This window comes from Cavia porcellus, unplaced genomic scaffold (genome assembly GCF_034190915.1).
Source record: "Cavia porcellus strain 051 isolate PalLab524CR breed Dunkin Hartley unplaced genomic scaffold, mCavPor4.1 scaffold_8, whole genome shotgun sequence".
Taxonomy (NCBI): Eukaryota; Metazoa; Chordata; class Mammalia; order Rodentia; family Caviidae; genus Cavia; species Cavia porcellus.
Window position 1 is genome coordinate 76,672,653 of NW_026947491.1, and position 21,143 is coordinate 76,693,795.

The 21,143-nt window shown below is 32.6% G+C and overlaps 1 pseudogene; it reads right to left on the reverse strand.

Annotated features, from left to right (window-relative positions):
- Positions 1 to 15,408: 15,408 nt before the first annotated feature.
- Positions 15,409 to 17,283, reverse strand: LOC100731403 (N-acetyltransferase ESCO2-like; annotated as a pseudogene).
- Positions 17,284 to 21,143: the final 3,860 nt, after the last annotated feature.

Sequence of the window (21,143 nt, forward strand, 5' to 3'; positions counted from 1 at the left end):
ACAGAAGAGAGTAGTTGACTGAATTCTGAAAAAAGTAAGTAGAATTGCTAAAGATAATTGACACTTTGATGACAATTGAAGTTGCTGGAACATGTAAGAATTTTTTCAGATAAAAAGTTTTTCTAAGGAAGATTGTCGAACGACTTTTGAACATCTTGAAACATCAAATACAGAGAGGGCCTGAAGTGACATTTTAAAATGTAAAATATCGGGGCTGGGGATTTAGCTCAGTGGCATAAGCGCCTGCCTTATAAGCAGGCAGTCGTGAGTTCGATCCCTGGTACCGATAAAAAGGAAAAAGACAAAAAAAAAAAAATGTAAAATATCATCCTAAATTGAGAAAAATTTTAAATTAATTATAAAAAGAGAATCATCTGTACTGGTTTAACAGAATCTATGAAAGTGCCAAAGATCAAGAGCTTAAATGAGAAGACTCATACCCAGAATTTTTAGAAATATTTACATTTCTCAATATTCCAGATTCAAAAATAAAAACGTGGAAAAATACAAAGGAAAGGGGGCTGTTATCATTGCCCTTTTCATGTTTTCTTGAATCATTTGCTTCTGCTCTTAAACTCAAATCTGCTTCAGTTTCTGCCTCTCAGAGAACCCAAATAAAAAAAAGGGAACCTAAAGAGCAACACACTTTTTTAGGGAGGGAAATGCTAAGGGTGACTTTAAGGACAGTTTTCATAGCATAACATGGCAGTGGAAATCTTGAATGGGAGTATGCAAAGAATGCCAGGTAGTTCTGGGTTATATAAAAGACATTGAGAAAAAAGACTTAATTTTGTTCTGAGTCAAAACTACTATATTAGAGTGAAGAAACAAAAAGTTGAGAATCTAGAAAAAGTGGATGAAGTTTATGAAGCTCTCAGGAATAACATAATAACCCACTATGAATAATTTATCAAAACAGTTAAAAATAATTTAAAATAAAGTCAAATCTTTTCCAGTCAATCCAGCATACGAATTTTGGATTCACTCAACTAACTATATTTTTGACTTCATTTTTTACTCTGGGAATGAGGATGAGATTCCTGAATCAAAGATCCAAGGGTTAAGTACTGCAACCTGCAGGGATGCCAAGTACATGGCAAATACGTGGTAAATCTGAGCTGTTTCTCCATCTGATGATATACAGTTCAAAAAGAATCCACATGAAACTTGACTTCAAAAGTTAGGAATGGCTATATTCACTTTGTTTTCCTGTTAAGTTTTAAAATAAAGGATGCTCATTTCTAATGCAGAAATCTTGGGATAAGAAACAAGTAATTGTTTCAAGTTCCTCCTTTCCCAGGGGTTCTAATATTTACAGGTCCTCTTTTTGATAACCTACTACATTTCTCTGGCATGCACTTAAAAGTTTAAAAAAATAAGTTACTTCACCTTCAGCTTCAAGGATCTTTTATGTCAGTATTACTTTTCAGACAATGAATCATATCTGATTATTCTTGGGAAAATCAGACTTGAGATTTCCTTCTCAGCTTTTCTTTACAAATTAAAACAATGTGCTAAATAAGATGTTGAAAAGAATTTTTCAAACACATTTTCACTATGTCCACAAAAGAAGTTCTAACCTCAAGTGAACTTACTTGTTCTTAAATTTAATAATTTATTTTGAAAAGTTTTCTTTCTTAAAGATAGATTTATCTTTATATATACTAACATTCTTTTCAAAAGAGTTTATTAAATATGGTTTTGTAGTAGAACAACTTTATTATTTGTACAGCTCTCCAAAATTAAATCCTGTGAATTTTCTGTGCATTATATATTTTTAACAACATGGAGGAGAAATAATGACATTATCTGTGCATTCAAAATTATACTGATATAACAAAAAGAGAAAAAAAGCTTGTGCTAGACATAGGATGTTTCTGCCAGTAAATATTATTATTGTTTTCTACATGCAGAATAAAAATTTTCTACTTTTGTATATCCCAACTAAAGTACACTTCTTTGGGGGCCATTATATTTATTTGTTTTTTATTTGTTGATTGATTACATTCCAGATGAAGAACTGGTACGTGTGGGTATCACATTTCTTTTTCTTTTTCAAAACTTCCATCCTCTCCCTACCCTCTCATCATTTTTTTTTTTTTTTTGTCTTTTTCGTTTTTATTGGTATCAGGGATCGAACTCACAACCGCACACTTGCCAGGAAGGCGCTTATGCCGCTGAGCTAAATCCCCAGCCCCTCCCTCTCATTTTTTAATCCCTTTCCCATATGAGAAAATGTATCTCTCTACTTTTTATAGTCTATCCTTTATTTCACTTTTATTTTGGGTTTTTCATGTAAAATAAATCAGGTAATACTTAAGCTTTGGTATCCAGGTCCATATTTTTCCTACAAATAACTAAAACCAGTTAAAAAAAATTAACAAGAATGATTGAGCACTGTTTATATCCCAATTTTTACTCAAATGGCTAAAAGTTATCAAGTCTGATACCCAGGAGTACAGGCTTTAGAGAATACAAAGTCTTACTAAAATCCTGACATCTTTACTTAATAGCTCTGTAACATCAAATAGTAATTTATCCTCTGAAACCCTAATTTTTCAGTACAATACAGTTTTTTGAAGAAAAAAGCTCACGTTCTTAGCTCAACGCCTAACATATAATGATAGGTAAGTAAACAGCAGCTATTAGTGTCATGAGGGATCATATTGTCTCTATTCAATGAGCTTCTAAATGATTTTGAATAACGTAATTTCAAATAAGATCTCTCCCACATGTGAATGTTAACCATATATAATCTGGCCAGTAGTTAATGTATATGATAGCTAATGCGTACATCTGAGTAACATGAGAAGCAATGAAAATTACTCAAGTATGGGTCTATCACTCTGGCTTCCTTTTGTTATCAGAAAAAACAATCAAGGAGTGTTTAAGTTTAGAGGCTATTCATCACCTTGTTATATGACTGCTCATGTTTGACGTCTCTGCGCCAACTCTGAATTGTTTGCTCATAAGCACTACTTTTTCTCCCAAGAGATCATGCTTGGTTTGTTGATGTTAGAGCAACTGTGCTAATATGAAAAATCTTGTCATCATTCAACACAATTTCTGTATTATTCACCTTTCAAAACCAAAAATATAATGTATATCTGAATCACTGCTATAGAAATGGTTATTTATTTCCTAAATTGATTTCAACTATTCACAGAATACTATCATCTCTAACAATAAAATTACAGTCCTCATCACATTGTTATGGATCCACCATGGATTAGAAATTGACTCAGGCTCAGGAATCATAGTAGTAATAACCACTGTGTATTGATAAATGCCCCATGGATAGCTTATAAATTTTAGAACAATATATTAAAGTTATTATTTTTAAGGATGATAATGCTAGGATTTTTGAGACTACATTACATTAGTGAAAAAAGTGGAGAGTTTCCATTTGAATTTTTCTGTTTGGTTCCACATAAAAGTTGATTATATTTCACCATACAATGACTCTATAAAAAGAATTAAAAGACTTGCCCTTTATTTATTTATTTATTTATTTATGTATTTATTTAGTCTTTTTGAGACAAGGTGCCTCTAAACAATTCAGGCAGGCATTGAGTTCACTTTGTAGCCCAGGCTGGTCTCGAACTCACAATGATCCTCCTGCCTCAGCCTCCCGAGTGCTGGGATTATAGACGTGAGCCACCATGCCAGGCCAAAATTTGCCCTTTTATCATACTGTTATAAATGTCTTATTAGGAACACTGAGGTGACATTATAGGTTTCTACTGAATATAAACATGTTTCTCAAACTAAGTATTGACTCTAATACAGTTTATTTTTTGATTTTGGTTGAATCCTGCTTATTTTATTCAAGTATATCTTGAATTCTTACAATGTTCCTTTATCCATAACATCTGGAGTTAAACATAGTAAATAGTTTTATGGTCATTAACGTAAAAATCAAGCTATGTACTAATCTCATATTCAGTGTTCCATAAATTCTCAAATCATCTTCTGCTATGTTTCAGTTGGTTCAGTCACATGCACGCACATGTACACACAAATGCACACAATGTTACCTAGCAAACTACCTTAAAATGCAATGGGATAAGACAGTATGAGACCACAGGAAAGTGTAGTTTTAACTGAATCCCACTGGGATACCGTGCTGAAAACAGATGATCAAGGTCATTAATCTGGAGAAAGGCCTACATGGGTTGTTTCCTGCTTCACTTGCTTTATTTTCTTCTCTAACATTTGGCTTGCCCGGTACGTTCATCTCATTGTGATGTCATATGAACAAGAAAAAGACACCTACAATACACAAATGTTTCATACCTTTGCTTGTATCTTCTGCTAAAATTCTAGTGTCCCAAATAAGTCCCAAGGCTGAGCACATGTTAATAAGAAAGAATATAGAGAATAATTTGGGAAAGACTTAATGTATAATCTACATAGTACATAGATTATACCCAACCCCAAAGGTATTGCATATGTCCTCAGGTAACTCAGGTGGTCTGAGTTCTGGACAAAAATGCTAGCTGCCATTGTTCACATCGCATCTCCAATAAGTAATAAGATATACAAATCTACCCTGGGACTACTCCTGGTCATAGTGCAAGAACAACTGTTCCCACTACATTTACTATTAACTTCTATTATGTCGATATATTGTCTTTCCCTATAATTAGTGCAAAAATAATTTTTAAACAGGTATGGCTAATCAGCATACTTTTTTTTTTTTTTTTTTTGTCTTTTTCGTTTTTATCGGTACCAGGGATCAAACTCACAACTGCCTGCAAGGCAGGCGCTTATGCCGCTGAGCTAAATCCCCAGCCCCCAGCATACCTTTCTTATTGGATGGTCATACAAATAAATGGGCCATTTCTCTTGAGTTCGCACCTTTTGAATGGGTCTGTATTAAGGGATGCTTACTTCATTAGATGTAAGTGGATGGGCCAGAGATACTTGAAATTCGGTATGTAAACCATTCAGGTGAGTACAGAAGCTCTTATCAAAAATAGCGAAAGTGTTTTTAAATAGATTACAATGATTGGGCCCAAATAATTCTCACTTTTCCACATTCTCCTTACAAAGAAATGCTAAATAGTAATAAAATAAGACATAATGGTAAGTCATGGCATATAGCAAATTTGGGACGACAAGTTAAAATTTGACTAGACAGGCACTTTAAATAGCTATGTTACCACAACAGATTAGGCAGAAGGCTTTCATTTTGAGATATTTACATGAATCTATTTTCAGTAAATTAAGCATATTTTAACCTTGTGACACTAAAATAATTCAATTTTTTACACTTTTCTAAGAATACATTCAATTTCAAAACATATAAGTGAACATTTGAGGCATCATTTAATAATTTTACATCTGTATGCTAAATATACCAGTAATACACATACCAAAAGAAAATCTATTAATAATCATGTAAGTGTACAATTTAAATAATTTCAAATAATTGTAGTCACCCTTAATTTACCTGTACCACTTGAAAACATGTAATTAACAGGTTGGTACTATGTAACTCTAATGGTAACCAAGAAAAGCAATCATAAATTGTAGCATTAAAAACAATGTTTATAAGCAATGTTACTTTAAAAATTTTGATTATTTTTAACAATATCATAAAAAAACAATGAACAGAGGATTTTGGAAATATGTACATTTTGCATTAATTTGTTAACTTAGTTCTAAGGTTTATTTAATTTTTCCAAAGAATATTGCTAGAACCCAAACAATTAGTGTGTCTTCATTTTTATCTCAATGTAATGTTCATTCCCAATGCCCAGCAGCAGAAGAAAGATTATAGAACTTCTGAAGTCTTACTGTATTTTTACATGATGTGTGTGGTTTTTTTGACCATGAAAATACTTGCAATGTTGAAGAAAGTCTGTCTGTTATATAACAAATCCTGCTGAAGACTCATTGCATCTTTTATTCAAACCACAGTTTAGTTTGAAATTCATGCAGTAAATCATTTTAAGAAACAAAATTTTGTTTAAAATTAATTTACAGTCAGGTGTTTTGGTGCACACTTGTAATCCCAGCATTTGGGAAGCTGAGGCAGGAGGATAGATGTAAATCAGAGCCCAACCTGCACTACCAAGTGGATGAAAAACCAGCCTAAGTTAAGGCAAGTTAGAGCAAAACATGAAAAGAAAATCTTTTTTTTTCAATTTCTAGATTCCTTATTTTAGCATACAAATTGTTTTGATATGGTTAACCTTATCCTCTTAGAGATGTAAAACAAATAGGTGGGACTGATAATCATATTACGGAGCTTTTGTTCGGCCATAGAGCAGAATGGTTTGTAGGGTCATTTTTTTTTGAATGTCATTCTATATACTTTAATTCTATAACCTGAACAGCCATTTCGAAGATGACAATTTGTAACTTATCAACTGGCAATTTCTTACCTTTTGTTTGTCTGTAATTTAGAATTATTTCTACCCTTTTTTTTTAATTTCCATGTATTTTTTTTCGTTTCCTTTTCTTTAAATAAATTAAAAAAAAAAACAAATTGTTTTCTAAAAAATGGAATCTGAATAAAATCATACCTAAGTCTCTGTTGACTTTCTGGCTATTATAATTGCCCCTGTGTGTGTCCATGTGTGCGTAGAAGAACAGAAGAGGAGAGTGCCAAGTTGGTGTCTTCCTTTCCTTGTCTCCAGCACAGAATATTCAGTATGCACAGGTTAGAGGGATGATTATGGTGCCGCTGATCCAGTCACCTTCCAAAAGTTCCCAGTATGCACAGGAAACTTGGAGACACCGTGGTTCTCAACCAGAAGAGTTGGGAACGCAGCTCGATGGCAGAGTGTTTGTCTAGCACATGACAAGGCTCAGGGTTTCATCCCCAGAATTGAAAACAAGGACAAAGGGACAGAGGTGGAGAGGAGGAGCTCAGGATGGGTACCAGGCTGAAGGCGGTGACAGAGATAGAGACAGAAATGAAAGAGACCACAAAGACAGTATCTTTATCTCAAATTATCTGTGGAGGTGGCAAAATTCTAATTATATTTTTGTCTACTTATTTTTCTTAGTACTGAGGATTACACCTAGGATCCCAAGCATGCTGTGCATGTGTTCAAGCACAAACTATATCCACAGCTCTAAAAATTGCATTTCAAACCTTTGCTGTATTGAAAATTTATTCAACAGATTATACTATGGTGGAATTCAAAAAGAAGAGAAAGAATAAGAAGAAAGAGGAGGAGGAGGAGAGAAAGGAGGAGGAGGAGAAGGAGGAGGCCAGGAAACAGAAAAAACCATAGTTAGACCATCAAAAGCAGATGATACTATTGGATATTGATAATTCATTGATGTATCATGAAAAATTACCACCGTGAAACTAAAGAGATACCTATCAAAGTTTCCAGATGATTTTCAAGATGAATTGCTTAATTTCTTGTATTCAAAGAAAAAATAATTTGGATTTTACTAATTAGGAAAATCATGTGAATGCATAAAATACTTCTCATGCTTTGAATGACAGTAAATTATTCGAGAATGTGACTAATGTCAAGATCATATGCACACACTATTAGCATGCCATCAGGTGATGCTAGACACAGTACTAAGAGAAACAACTCAGGACATCATTTAGACTGTGTATAAATGAGTAAAAATATAAATTTTGTGATATTTAACGTTAAAAGGGTCTGAAGTTATATGGAAGCACACTGCTGTACTTGTGTTTTTCAGTGTAGTGTTTTGTTTTCAATTCAAAATGCCTGTAAACTGAGAAAATATGTGCTTATACTTCAATAGGCAAAATTCCTACTCTCTTGTGTTGTAAATGTTCTTTCCAAAATGTATGAAATAGTATTTTCTTAAAGTGAGCAGTTTTTTTCATAAGATTCCCTTTGATCTATTTATTTTTATCACATCATTTATTTTTATCCATCATTACTTTGTCTTACTATTCTAATTTAATAATATATTTGCTTTACTTTTTCCCACACATTTTGAGTTATAAGGTTTATGGAATTGTTAATCTGTACTTCTTGATGTAATGAAGAAACTTTACAGTTATTCCTTGCCTCTCAACCTCATTATTAATGACATTATAGGTCACATATTCTCATTGTGTCATGCTACCCTGTGTATTGAAAGATTTTCAACAATGTCTCTGGCCTCCACCCACTCATGACTTGTCAGCAGTAATCTCCCTTCCTCCAGCTGTGACAAAAATATCTTCACATACTGGGAAAAGTTCTCTCCAAAGCAAAATCCTTTCAGTTGGAACTGGTCTGTATGACACTTGCAAGTGATTCGATGAAGTTCACATATAGAAGTGTAATTCAAAACTCAGGTTTTGGGTGATTTGTGATCTCAATTTATAATCTCTGAAATGTAAATAACATATTATATTACATATTTTTATTAGGACTCAATGGGACATTACATGTTCTAGGGCAATAATTTATACTTAGTATAATGAAGATTCAAAAGTAGCATTCATGAATAAAATACATAAAAAGGTTACATTTCTATTTAAGATGCTCAATTTGAAAATTATTTGTAATATTATGTAAAATCATTATTAACATGTCTTTCTCAGACCTTGTGCTCTTCTCGTGTATTTCTTTACTATATCCCATAGGTTCCAGCAAGATGGAAATTTTTTTTTATTTGCTTGTAAAAGTTTAATTTCTTCTTTAATTTCTCTGTGACCCACTGATTTCTCAGGACTATATTATTCAATTTCCATGTGTTTGACGGGTTTTTGCAGTTTCTTTTGTCATTAATTTCTAGTTTATTGATGCTATGATACAATAACATGCATGGGATAATTTTAATTCTTATGTATTTATTTAAACTTGTTCTGTGGGCTAGCATATGGTCTATTTTAGAGAACATTCCATGTGCTGAGAAGAATGTATACTCTGATGTTGGGTGGAACACTGTATACATCTACTAAGTCCATTTGTTCACAAGTATGATTCAGTTCTGTTATTTCTTTGCTGATTTTCTGTTTAGTTGATCTGTTACTTTGTGTCAATGACATGTTAAGGTCTCCTGTTATAACTGTGTTATTGCTCATTTGATTTTTCATTTCTGTTAATGTGTTTTGAATACCTGGGTTCTCCTAAATTTGGTGCATAGATATTTAAGGTTATTATCTGTTCTTCTTGACGTTTTCCCCTAACTGGTAGGTAGTGGCCTTCTTTATCTCTCTGGATCATTCTTGGTTTGAAGTTCACATTGTCTGCAAACAGAATAGCTACAAATGATTTTTGGGGGGTATGGATCATGTTGTTTGGAGTATAGTTTTCCATTATTGACTTTCAGTCTCTGAGCTTCCTTTTGAGTTAGATGGGTTTCCTGTATACAGCATATGGTTGGATGTTGTTTCTTGATCCATTCTGCCAGTCTGTTTCTTTTAATTAGTGAATTGAAGCCATTTACATTAATGGTTATAACTGATACATATTGGTTTACTTTTGACATGTTATCTTTCTGCTGTTGATTCTTTACCTTTCCACTCTTTCATTAGTTTTAAGGAAAAAAAATCACTGACCTTATTCAAAGGACCATGAAATCATGTAAACACCAGGAGGTAAGGATCACAGAAAGGGTCACTCAGTTTTGATAAAAAGGTAAAACATTAAAGGAATCTAATAAATGGAACCATAAAAATTACATGTACTAATGTTGAAGTGATGGCACTGGAAGAATGTTTCTCTGTTTTCTTTAACATTATATGATTATGTCATTCTTTTTAAAAATTTTTATTTAAACAACAGAAAAAAAGGATAGAAATACTATAGAATTTCAAAAAAATGTAAGAAATAACCAGCTGGTAAATTACATATTGCCATCTTACAAATAGTTCGAGTTACAAAATTAAAACATAAAAAGTACACATTCAAACAGTGTGAGTGCAAATAGTTCTGTTCAATCATCTAAAAAATTAGTAATATGGTTATCTATCTTGCACACTTACACACACATGCAGTTGTATCCTTTAGAGCACTTTCTTTCCTTCTCTTTTTTACAATAGCAATTATACATTTTGGGTTTTATTAGCCATACGATTCTTATTACTTTTTTATTACAGACACAATGTGATATTTATAAATATGATTATTTATTTATTTCACTTATGAGGATAGACTCAAGCTGCCTCCAGTTACCTATAAAGACCTGAAATATCATTTTTATAGCTGAGTAATATTGCATTGTATAAAAATACCATATCGTTTTCATCCACTCTGCAATTGATGAGCATTTTGGTGTTTCCAAGATTTAGCTATTACAAATTGTGTTGCTATAAACATGAGTGCACATATGTCATTGTGACATGAACTTCTCAGTTTTTCTCGGAAAATATTCAGGAGTGAAATATCTGAATTGAATGGAACTTCCAATCCTAGTCCTCTGAGAAATCTCCATAGTAATATCCATAGTGACTTCATCAGTCTACACTCCCACCCACAGTGGAGAAGTGTTACTTTTTTCCGACAATCTCAACAACATTTGTTATCAGTTGATTTCTTGGTGGCAGCTATTCTTTTTGAAGTGAGATGAAATCTCAGTGTTGTTTTAATTTGCATTTCTCAAATGACGAGTGATGGTGAACATTTCTTCATGTAGTTATTTGCCATTTGTATATCTTCATTTGAGAACTGTGTTCTCATCTCAGATGCCATTTTTGGAGAGGGTCTTTGAATTTGGGGGGCTTGATATTTTTCAATTCTTTATATATTCTGTATATATGTCCTTTGAGGAGTTGCTGGCTAAAATTCTTTCCCATTCTGTGGGTTTGCTTTTCACTATGTTGGTGATTTATTTTGAAGTACAAAAACTTTTCAATAATATGAGATCCCACTTGTTGATTCTTTGAACTGTTTCCTTGTTGTTTATATATAGATGACCTCCTTACCAAGTCTCATGAATTCATAGATGCAGCCTTTTGGAAGGTGGCTAGAACATGGGTATGTGATACTGGATTATGGGTGCATGATAAATGAATTGGTCCAATTATTGGTTTAATGTAGTTGTGGGATTACTGAAGAACCAAGTCCTGTCCTGTGTGTGGAGGGCACTGGTGAATAGGCTTAGACCCTGAATGGAATATAAAGAGGAAGAAAGAAGATGGGCGTTCTGCTACCTGCCTACCAAAACATGGACTGTGCCTCCTCTGCCATGCTCCCTTGCCTAGGAGGCAGTCAACTACAGAATGAAGCCTATACAGACTCTGAGTTAAAATAAATTTGTCTCTGCAATGAGAGACAACTAAGGCACACACTGTGAAGGTTCTTCAGAGAAACAGAGCCAATAAGATGTGTTTACATAGAAAGAGGGGCTTGTTGTAAGGAATTGGCTCATGTGATCACAGTGGCTGGCAATTTGGTATGTAGGATGAGCTAGCACGTTAAAGACCCCCGCCAAGCCACATTACTGGTAAAGTTTGAATGCTGTTCGGCTGGAGATCCTGGAAGGGCATCCATAACAAAATACCATAGACTGGATGACTTCAGCAATAGGAATTTGTTTTCTCACCACCAGAAACAGAATAGTTCAAGACCAAAGTTCAGGAGAGTTCAGAGGCTTCCAAATTCTCTCTGGCTTACAGATAGGCAATTTACTGTTTTCTCACATGATGAAGAGAGAGAAAAAGGGAGAGCTCTATTTTTCCTTGTCTTGTAAAGCCAGAAATGACAGCAGATTAGAACTCTCCACTTAGTACTTCATTAAGCTTTATTTCCTAAAAGACCCATTTCCTTCCCACTCATGAAAAATCATGAATTTTTTCTTAAAGAAAAAAGAAGCTCAAAGATCTAATCAATTTTATTATATAGAATCCTAAGACTTCTTAGAAACTTAGCTCTAAACAGTGATAAGCTTAAAAAAGAGCATTATCACACAGTTGAGGCTGGAAATAATCTAGCTCTTTGAGAAATCAATTGTATGTGTACTGAAAAGCCCAAGACTTCACATTTGCTTTTGTCTGATAACATTATAAATAACCTAGTTGCAACTTAGTTTTTATGAAAAAATATTATTTATAATTTTAGCATTAAATTAAATATCTAAGATAATTAAATTATTAGAGAAATTATGAAACATCTACTGAATGGAATATTATTCAGCCTTCAAATCATATAGTATAATAGTTTTAATGAATGTATTCTCACATTTTGAATAAACCAGGTTGAAAGTATAGACACTTAATTTCTCTGTAGTTAGTAGAAATAGGTAGCTATAGATATAAAACTAAATATTTCACATGATAATGTGGTTGGGTTCCTTCATTGCCAGAATTTTTTACCCTCTCCAAGTGATTTTCAGAGGTTTTCCCCAAGAGTGTCTGAGATAAGTGTGGAAAACAGGTTCCATTTTATCCAAGGTTTTTGGGTATTGTCATGCTGACATTGTTGCAAATATGTTCATGAAGTTGCATCTGCTGGATGTACCTAACTTTAGCTGGTAATGGCCACTGCTATCATTATTCTGGCATTGAGGGTAAAATACCTGTGGGCAGTTCTGCTCAAAGGAAAACAAGGACTTCCTTAAAACTGAATAATGGAAAACCACTTTGCACTAAAACCAGGCTTATTTTACCCTAACAAATATTGCACATGTCTGTACCTCACAGGTTAATATAAAGTCTCACCTACTTTTAATGGAAGAAAAATGGATTATTTTTTTATGACAGGCAAGTTGCACCCATTAACTACTACATATTTTTTAATGAATTTTGATCACCTATTGCTGTACAAAATACTCTGAGGAATAAAAAATTAGATTCCTGTCTTTAAATAATTACAAAATAAGAATAATGTACACTCAGAGAAAAGTGCAAGCAGTTTATGTTTATTTTCTAAATTACATAATGCAAATCTGTGACTATCATAAAAATAGAGCTTAGGTAAGATAATTCATAATACTTTTGATGTCCTCTACATCCTGGGCTCCTGTTGCTGGCACACAGAAATTTCGGTGGACAGAAGTGGCTTCTGTAGTCGCAAACACTGTGCTAATGGAACCATAATTTTCAAAATATGCTTCAATGTGTACTTTTCCTGACTCTGTATATTACGTTAAAGTAATATCTCTAGAACTTCAAGTGATTATCTCCCTCTCTTGCCACTCAATGTGCAGACACTTTGGTGATTTTTGTCATATGTTAATGTAATGGTCATAATCATATTTAAGACTACTGACAATTTTGTAACATGAGAATTACTATCTACATTATCAAAACATTGAAAATGAGCCCTGGGAGTTAAAGTCATTGTCCTGATCATATCATTAGTGACACATAAAACTAATATAAGTGCCAAGAGTACTGAGTAAATGTCAGAGTGCACAGAGCTGAGGCATGAACAGCACTGACAGTCTACAGTGAAATAAAGAACAGTTTTTGAAGACATGATAAATGTGCCAGTAATAAATCAGACTTTGAGAAACAGTAATTAATACTAAATTTTAAGTAAGGAAAATCGTGGTAAGGAGAGATTATGTCAGTGAAATAAACCACTATGGAGAGTTAAATTCTCTGAAAAACCACTAGAATATAACACGGAGGGAAGATAATCCATTCTACATCAGGTAAAATTGTATCTCTGAATTTCCATCTTTTACCAATTTTTCTCAAAAATACCCTATCTAAAATGAGCATTGTTACATATCTTCAAAAAATATAAACTATCTGTTGGCACTGTATTTTTGCAACAAATAAATTTTAATAATGCATCATACAAGCATTGACCAAAATGTTAATAAAAATTTTTAAATAAAAGAAATTTTAAAAACAGAAAAACAAAAAACAGCATTAAAATGTTGCGTAATTGCTGTCATTTTAACTTCCTTTTCCACATTTCTTTTAAAACGCCAGTTTTTAAGTTCTAGAGCCACATCAACTTATAGACAAAATGGACAACAGCTAACAAATCAGACATAGCGCAAGACAATTTAGAAAACTATTTCCCTAAAGTCTTATTACCAGAGAATGGCTTTAAGTGACTTTAAAAAATAAAACTTCAAAGCATACTATTTTGCTTTTCAAAATATCCAAAGATTATCCACAACAACTTGTGTACATTTAGATGTACAGTGTTCACTGGTCATCATAATCGTCTCTGGTTCGTCAGCTTAGATACATTTACTAACCTTGTTCTGTAATCACACATTTTGCCAAGACTTGCCAGACATCTCAACATAAGTGCAGTGTATTTTAAACAAGCCAAAAAAATGCAAAAATGAAAACACATGAATCATTCAGTCCAAGTAGGCATTAATTTTGTTAATTACCCAATTGCTAGTAACAAGTTACCAAAATACAATAAAAATTATTGAAATGACAACAGTGAAGTAAGTATAATTTCAATAAAATCTGACAGTTGATGTATATTTAACTGATTTTTCACAAAAATTAAAACATTATATATTTGTTTTATAGAAATGCGTATGGCACATTCCTCATTCCTTACCCATCTTTTCTTAGTACTAATTAGAAATCAAAAGTCTCTAAATATATTGAACTCAGAACTACTATTGATATCTCATGTAAAGAACTTTTTATAGAGAATTCAAAAATTATTTTTTTTTGAATTGGGCATAGAAAGTATTTTCCTGGGTTTAGGTTTGTTTCTCTGCTTTTGATGAAGCAAGAGAAACCTGGTCTAAAAACATGCTGCTTTATAAAAGATAAATGGTGACATTTCTGTAGAAATCAGCTTGCTTTGTGCTTGTTTACTTATATAGAAAACCAGAAAATTTCCAAGTACAGGTATAATATTCCATAATTACAGACTCAATGTGCTAATCAGAATATTATACAATAATTTTTTTCCTTTCAATAAATTATCCCTGACTTTATAAATCATCAAGAACATAATCATGAGGAGGAGTATTTCTGAGTATTTATTTTATTTATTTTTTAAATTTTATATAAAGAGAAAAAAAGCAAAACAGAAAAAGGGTAGAAATAATACAGAATTTGTAAAAACTAAACAGTAAGAAATCACTAATTAATAAATTACAGACTGTCATCTTAGAAATAGTTGTTCAAGTTACAAAATTTAAGCATACAAAGTAGACATTCAAACAGTGAGACTGCAAACAGTTCTGCTCAATAATCCAACAAAAACTTAGTAATACGGTTATCTATCTTACACACTTAAACATACATGCAGTTATATCCTTTAGAGCACTTTCTTTTCCTCTCTTTTTTTACAATAGCAATTACATATTTTGGGTTTTATTACTTCTACAGTTCTTATTACTTTTTACACTAGAGACACAATGTGATATTTATAAATATGATTCTTATTTATTTCACTTATGAAGATAGTCTTAAGTTGCTTCCATTTACCTATGAAGGCCTTAAGTTTTATCCTGTTTATAGCTGAGTAATATTCCATTGTATAAAAGTACCACATCTTTTTCATCTACTTATTTTTCATATTAATTTGTTAGATTTCATAAGGAATTATCTGAACTTAACCACATAGTATATGCTTTATAGTTGAAACTATAAAGGGAAATTAAAGGTACTGCCATATTTGATGCAAATAACTTGTCATCTGGTATAGGGTCAGAAAATGCTGTTTCATTTGTGCTGAGAGAACAGCCAAACATGAAACAGTTCCTGGGAGGTAAGTATCAACCAGTCGTCTTGCAATCCGCTTTCTTCTCCTCAGCTTGAAAACCCAGACAGATTCTACTTATCACACAGATAAGGTTCTGGTACATTTGAACATTGCCAGGCTCTAGTACATTCTCTAGCACCTGAGAATTCTGGGCCAGTAAACTCACACTCAACACTGAAGTCCTGTTTGATAGGCTCTGCAATTAAACACCCACTCACTGTCTTATCATTGGAAACAAAGAGAAAAGCTGTGGCTTTCTCTGGACATTTGGGAACAACTCGCTGGAAGCTCAATTCATAATTAACAAGTTCTAACAAGTTCTCGGCTATCTGTTACCTTTCCTACAGCATAACTTGGATCATGTGGCAGGACTAACAGAACCTCTCCATCCAAAACTCGCCATCTCTCTTTCTCTTGTCCAGTCTGTATATTTAATTCCCTCCAGAAATCAGTGATGATACTGTACAATTTGCATTTCATCTTCTAGATTAAAAGCACTATAGATCATTCTACAAGACATACATATAGTAGCCCCAAAACATTTCTGGCCTGTATCCATGACGAGCTGGTCTTTGTTTCTTTATTTTTATCTCCAGTATTCACAGTTTTGTGCGTATTGGTCTGTTTTGAGAAGTGAATACATGTGGTAAGTCCCGCAGAAGACTCTTCTTCAGCTGGAGATCCTTTAGTACTGTCTGAAGACACACTGAAGTTAGGATACACAAGGGGCTCAGGAGAAACAAGAGAATCATCTGAGGGCAAATGCTTATTTTTATCAGGTGGATATTCCTTTGAAGAAACTGATGAATCCTTTACTAATTTCTCTTCATTTTTACTTCTTGCACTCAGCTCAATATTCAGTTTCTTTACCAGTAACAAGCACTTGGGTGCTTGTTCTTTCACAAAAGTTTTTCATTGTTACAGCATTTGCATTACAGTCTTCAGTCACTTCTGATTTATTCTTTTGGTTGAAACCTGCTGATCGCTAATTTTCCACAATCTTCAGAGAAGGTTTTTTCAACTAAAAAAGAAAATGCTGCTCCACCTTGAAGTGTAGTTTGTGGTTTTATTTTTTAGCTTAAATCCCAAGGAGTACTCAGATTACTTTCAGGTGAGTGGGAATCATTCTCTTTCTCCACAGCTGGCATATAGGCAGTTTGATTTTTCTTGGGATTTTTAGAATTTTTGTTACAGGCTTGATGCGTTTATAACTTGGTTTATACTTAGTAATTAAACTTTTCTGTAGTTTGTTTTTCTTCCTTTTCTTGGTGCAAACTGGCTTTCCTTTCATTTTTTTTTTTTTTTTTTTTTTCTGCCACTATGGGAGCAAATTTACCTGCGTTATTAGTCTGTCGAGAAATAGATCTACTCTCTGATCGACTTTCTCTCTAGTGGACTGAGATACAGCTTGTTCTTATTGTAAAGAGATACAGTGGACACAGCAGATTCAAATGTTGAGCTGTGATTTGCAGGTGGCAATCTAATTTCGTTAGTTGTTCTGAGCGGACTTGAAGTGAAATGGCTTTGTTGAGAGCAAGACACATTTTCTTCATTTGTCTTACTGCTTTCCCAAGCATGCATTTTATTAGAGGATGGAAACAGATCTTCAGCAAAGTCCAAATTAATTTTTTGATGGAATGTCTGATAATACGCTGTCACAGTCCAAAGAATGCTGCTTCCTCTCCCTTGGAGTAACAGATGTCATCTGGACCCCTCCTGAGCTCAGCAGTCACTTCTGGCACTGCAATTTTGTACCTGCTTATTTTTTTAAATTCAATTATCATTTCAACTAAAATTAATGATACAGTATTCCTATCGTATCAGAGATATATCATAAAAATATCAAGCTAGAAATAATCACAAAAAACTTTCAAATAAAAGTGTCTATTGAAATAAATGTAAAATTTCTTTTATAAATCAATGTAAAATATTTTATTATTTTAACTGATGTTAAAACCAAAGGAGAATTTGAATATATATTCAAAAGAGCAAAATGTTCTTTATGTCATTTAAGAAATTGTTATCTAAATAGAGCAATATAATGTTTGAGAATACCTTTTTTCCAAGACAAAAATCAATTGCATTTGTATCTACTAAGCAAACCCATTTGCATTACTGTAAAAAGATAATTTGAATCATTATATCAAATTTCTACTCCTACAAAGTTATAGTTTAGTTAATAAAAGAAAAAAATCCACTAAAAAGACAGCACATTGTCTTCCTTAAGAAAGAAAATGAAAAAGTAATTAAGCTCCAAAAGGGAAAAAAACTACTCAAAAAGAATTAACAACTGGAAAGTGAGAAAGGAGAAAAGAAGGAAGGGAAAAATACATACACAGAAGAGCTAAGATAACAACATCACTCACTCTATTAGTTCATTGAAAGGAAGAGTTAGTGCTTATATTGTTTGATCAATTTTGCATGACTATATTTGGAAATCTGAGAAAATATTTTGAAGGCAACAATTTGCAATATAATAAGTATGGTTAGTTTCCTATCATCTTGTTTTGAAATTCTCTATTATTATTTTTTCTTTTATTTTCCTTAAAAAAAAGAAGACAGCACACTCCTGTGTACCTCATGAAGTCCCTAAAGGGTTTGCCTAACAATTCCTAGCACTACAATAAAAGGAAACTAATCTTTTTCCCATTTTAAAATTTATGACTTTATTTATTTATATAGTCTGAAGGAAAGCTCACAAATTTGAATTTCTAGCCATTTAGGAAGTTCTTAAATTATGATCTTCAATAAACAGGAATAATCCCAAGAAGGGAAATTGCTGAGTTTCTGTTGGGTATGGTAGAGCTGTAATTCCAGCACTTGGGAGGCTGTGGCAGGAGGGTTCCCAATTTGAGGCCAGCTTGCCATTAACAACTTCATGTCCACATAGGGCTACATAGAAAGATTCTGCCTTAAAACAAACAAACTAAAATGAGAAAGCAAAATCAAAATAAAGCTTAGAATCTAGACAATAAGGAATCCATCCAGATAAATTATTCCATTGTTTCAGAAAAGCAGCACAGGGCTTCAAAACAAGACAGCAGGAAATCAACAGTGAAGTCCTGTAATGCTTTTGTTCTTTTCTTTTGATTGGTTTTAGTCTGTTTTCTATTATTTGATTTCATTATGGATGAAAGTATGGACAGCTACTTTGAAGAAAACAAGAGACATCATGGTAGCCATTGTTGGTTTCCTATTGTCTTGTTTTGAAGTCCTGTAATGCTTTCACTATTTTGTTTTGATTGTTTTTATGCTATTTTGTTTTGCTTGATTTTGTTGTGTGAGAAGGTACGGACAACTGTTTCAATGAAAACAAGAGACATCTCAGAAGAGAATAATATGAAATTTAAAAGTGCAATTTCAATATGATAAATGTACACTGGTACATTTGAGACCATAATTTTCAACTTCTGACTGCTCTAATAATAGATTTAAAACAGAAATACAACAGTAGATATAAAGAATATTAAATAAAATTTTACAATGTATTGTCAGAATAAAAAACTTTTCAGGGCTTAAAAGATACAATAGCATTATTCTTTGACTAAAACTATATATAACTATAATTATGCTATTTCAAAGCACGTTCTATGCTGTCTATGAATTTAATGCACTCTATGATACAATGACATTAAGTTAATAGTAGGAAAAGGCACTGGAAATAAGGTGACCAAACCATCGCCTCCTAGTCCAGGAAGTTGATTAGTATTTCAATTAGATTGACAAAACTCTGAGACTATGACCTCTAAATCTGATTTTAAAAACCTGGCAAAAAAAAAAAATCAATTACGTGTAGGAAAATGATTGCCTCTGAGAAAAGGTTTTGAAGAGAATATGTCTAGTTTAATTTTTTAAGTCTTATGGTCCTATTGATGTATCAAGTATGCATATTTAAAATATTGACAAAAACAAAAAAAGTTTTCAATGGAAATGAAAAATATAACTGCATACTGTCTTCAGGGTTAATATAGGCAAGTCAAAGTGTGAGCATTATTTTCAGTTGAGGTGACATTTGTTTTAGGGTCCACAACTAGAGTCAGATTTTTCTTGTCTAAAAACGAAAAGGCATTTCAGTAAAGAAAATATTATGTGAGCTGATCTTTTCCATTCAAGGAAATAATTTTATTGAGTTATGGATCTAGCTGAGTTTTAAAAAGAATTTTATAAAGACCGGTGACATTTTTAAAGAACCTACATAAAATTTAAGCCTACATACAGCAAAATGTACAAGGATTACATAAATTGAACTCCTTGTATCTGTGTTTCATGATGTATAGCGCAGATTTGTAAATCTTTACTTTCCTGGTGTTTTACTACTTTACCGTTTGATACACAGATGAGAACAAAAAGAATGAAGAATAAATTGCATGTGGAATGGCACAAAGAGCTTTCAGATTTGCTTATGGAAACCAAGTCTTTAATATATGCAAGCATATATTTTCTTATAAGCAGATGTTGACATTATAAAATAACAAGTAATTGAGTACAGATGGTGTGCTTGGCATACTGAAAATGCTTAAAGGGGCTTAGCACGTAACAGAGAGAGCAGATTTCTTTTCTGTTAGGGTTCTTTTGACTTTCAAAATCCCAGATTTCTTTCTCGCTTAATGCCTCTTTGCAAAGAGGTAGCTGTGAGCCAGTATGAAAATAATAATCTAACAAATATCAGTGAAAGATAGAAGAATACTTCAATTTCAAATTCACCTTAAAGGAACCATGGTACATAGTATAAGGATGAAAACATTAGTATTGTACATGAATTGCATTTTTATCTAATGTATATTTGTATCCAACTTTAGCTTTTACTTTAGTGATGTTATCACACCCCATTCTATTAACTACTGTTTAAATTTACTTTCACTTTAATGCAATAATAGCTTAACATTTCTAATTGCAGTGAATTGGACATGGAACTGAATAAAAATGTCTATTTTGTTATACTTCATTTCTAGTTCAAAGTAAAACTAATATTTTGCTGAATTACTATAGATGATATTTGAGGGACAATAAGTAAAAATGTAAACTCTTAAATCAGCATAGTTAGGAGACAGGACATATTTTCAAATTACCATTTAGTATTGCACGATAATGTATTTTAAAATACATCTTCACCACGCTCACAGCATTGACTAGGAATGTCAAAGATTATATTTGAAGGTTTTTTTCTCTTTATAGGAGAAGGAAAGTGTAAATTATATCTCAAATTCCTGGAATGTGCCCTGATTTTTATGTATAACTGAAAAAGAACTTGAATGATTTTATCCGTAGAAGAAATCTCTTCAACACAAAAGTTTTCCCCATAGACTTCAAGAGGGAACCACAGGACTGCATATTAACATTGATATGGATGAAAATCAGATGAAATTTTTGAGTGAGAATAGCAAATTGAAAGGCAACTGATAGAAACAACCAGTTCATCAGTGAAGCTATTACACTATTTAAATCTCTATTTATTAAAGTCAAATGAAAAAGATGAACATATAAGAATATGTAATATTTTGGAGAGTGCAAATTGCAAGATAAAGGAAGAAAGCATTTACCTCTTTAGAAGCAATGAAGTATTAC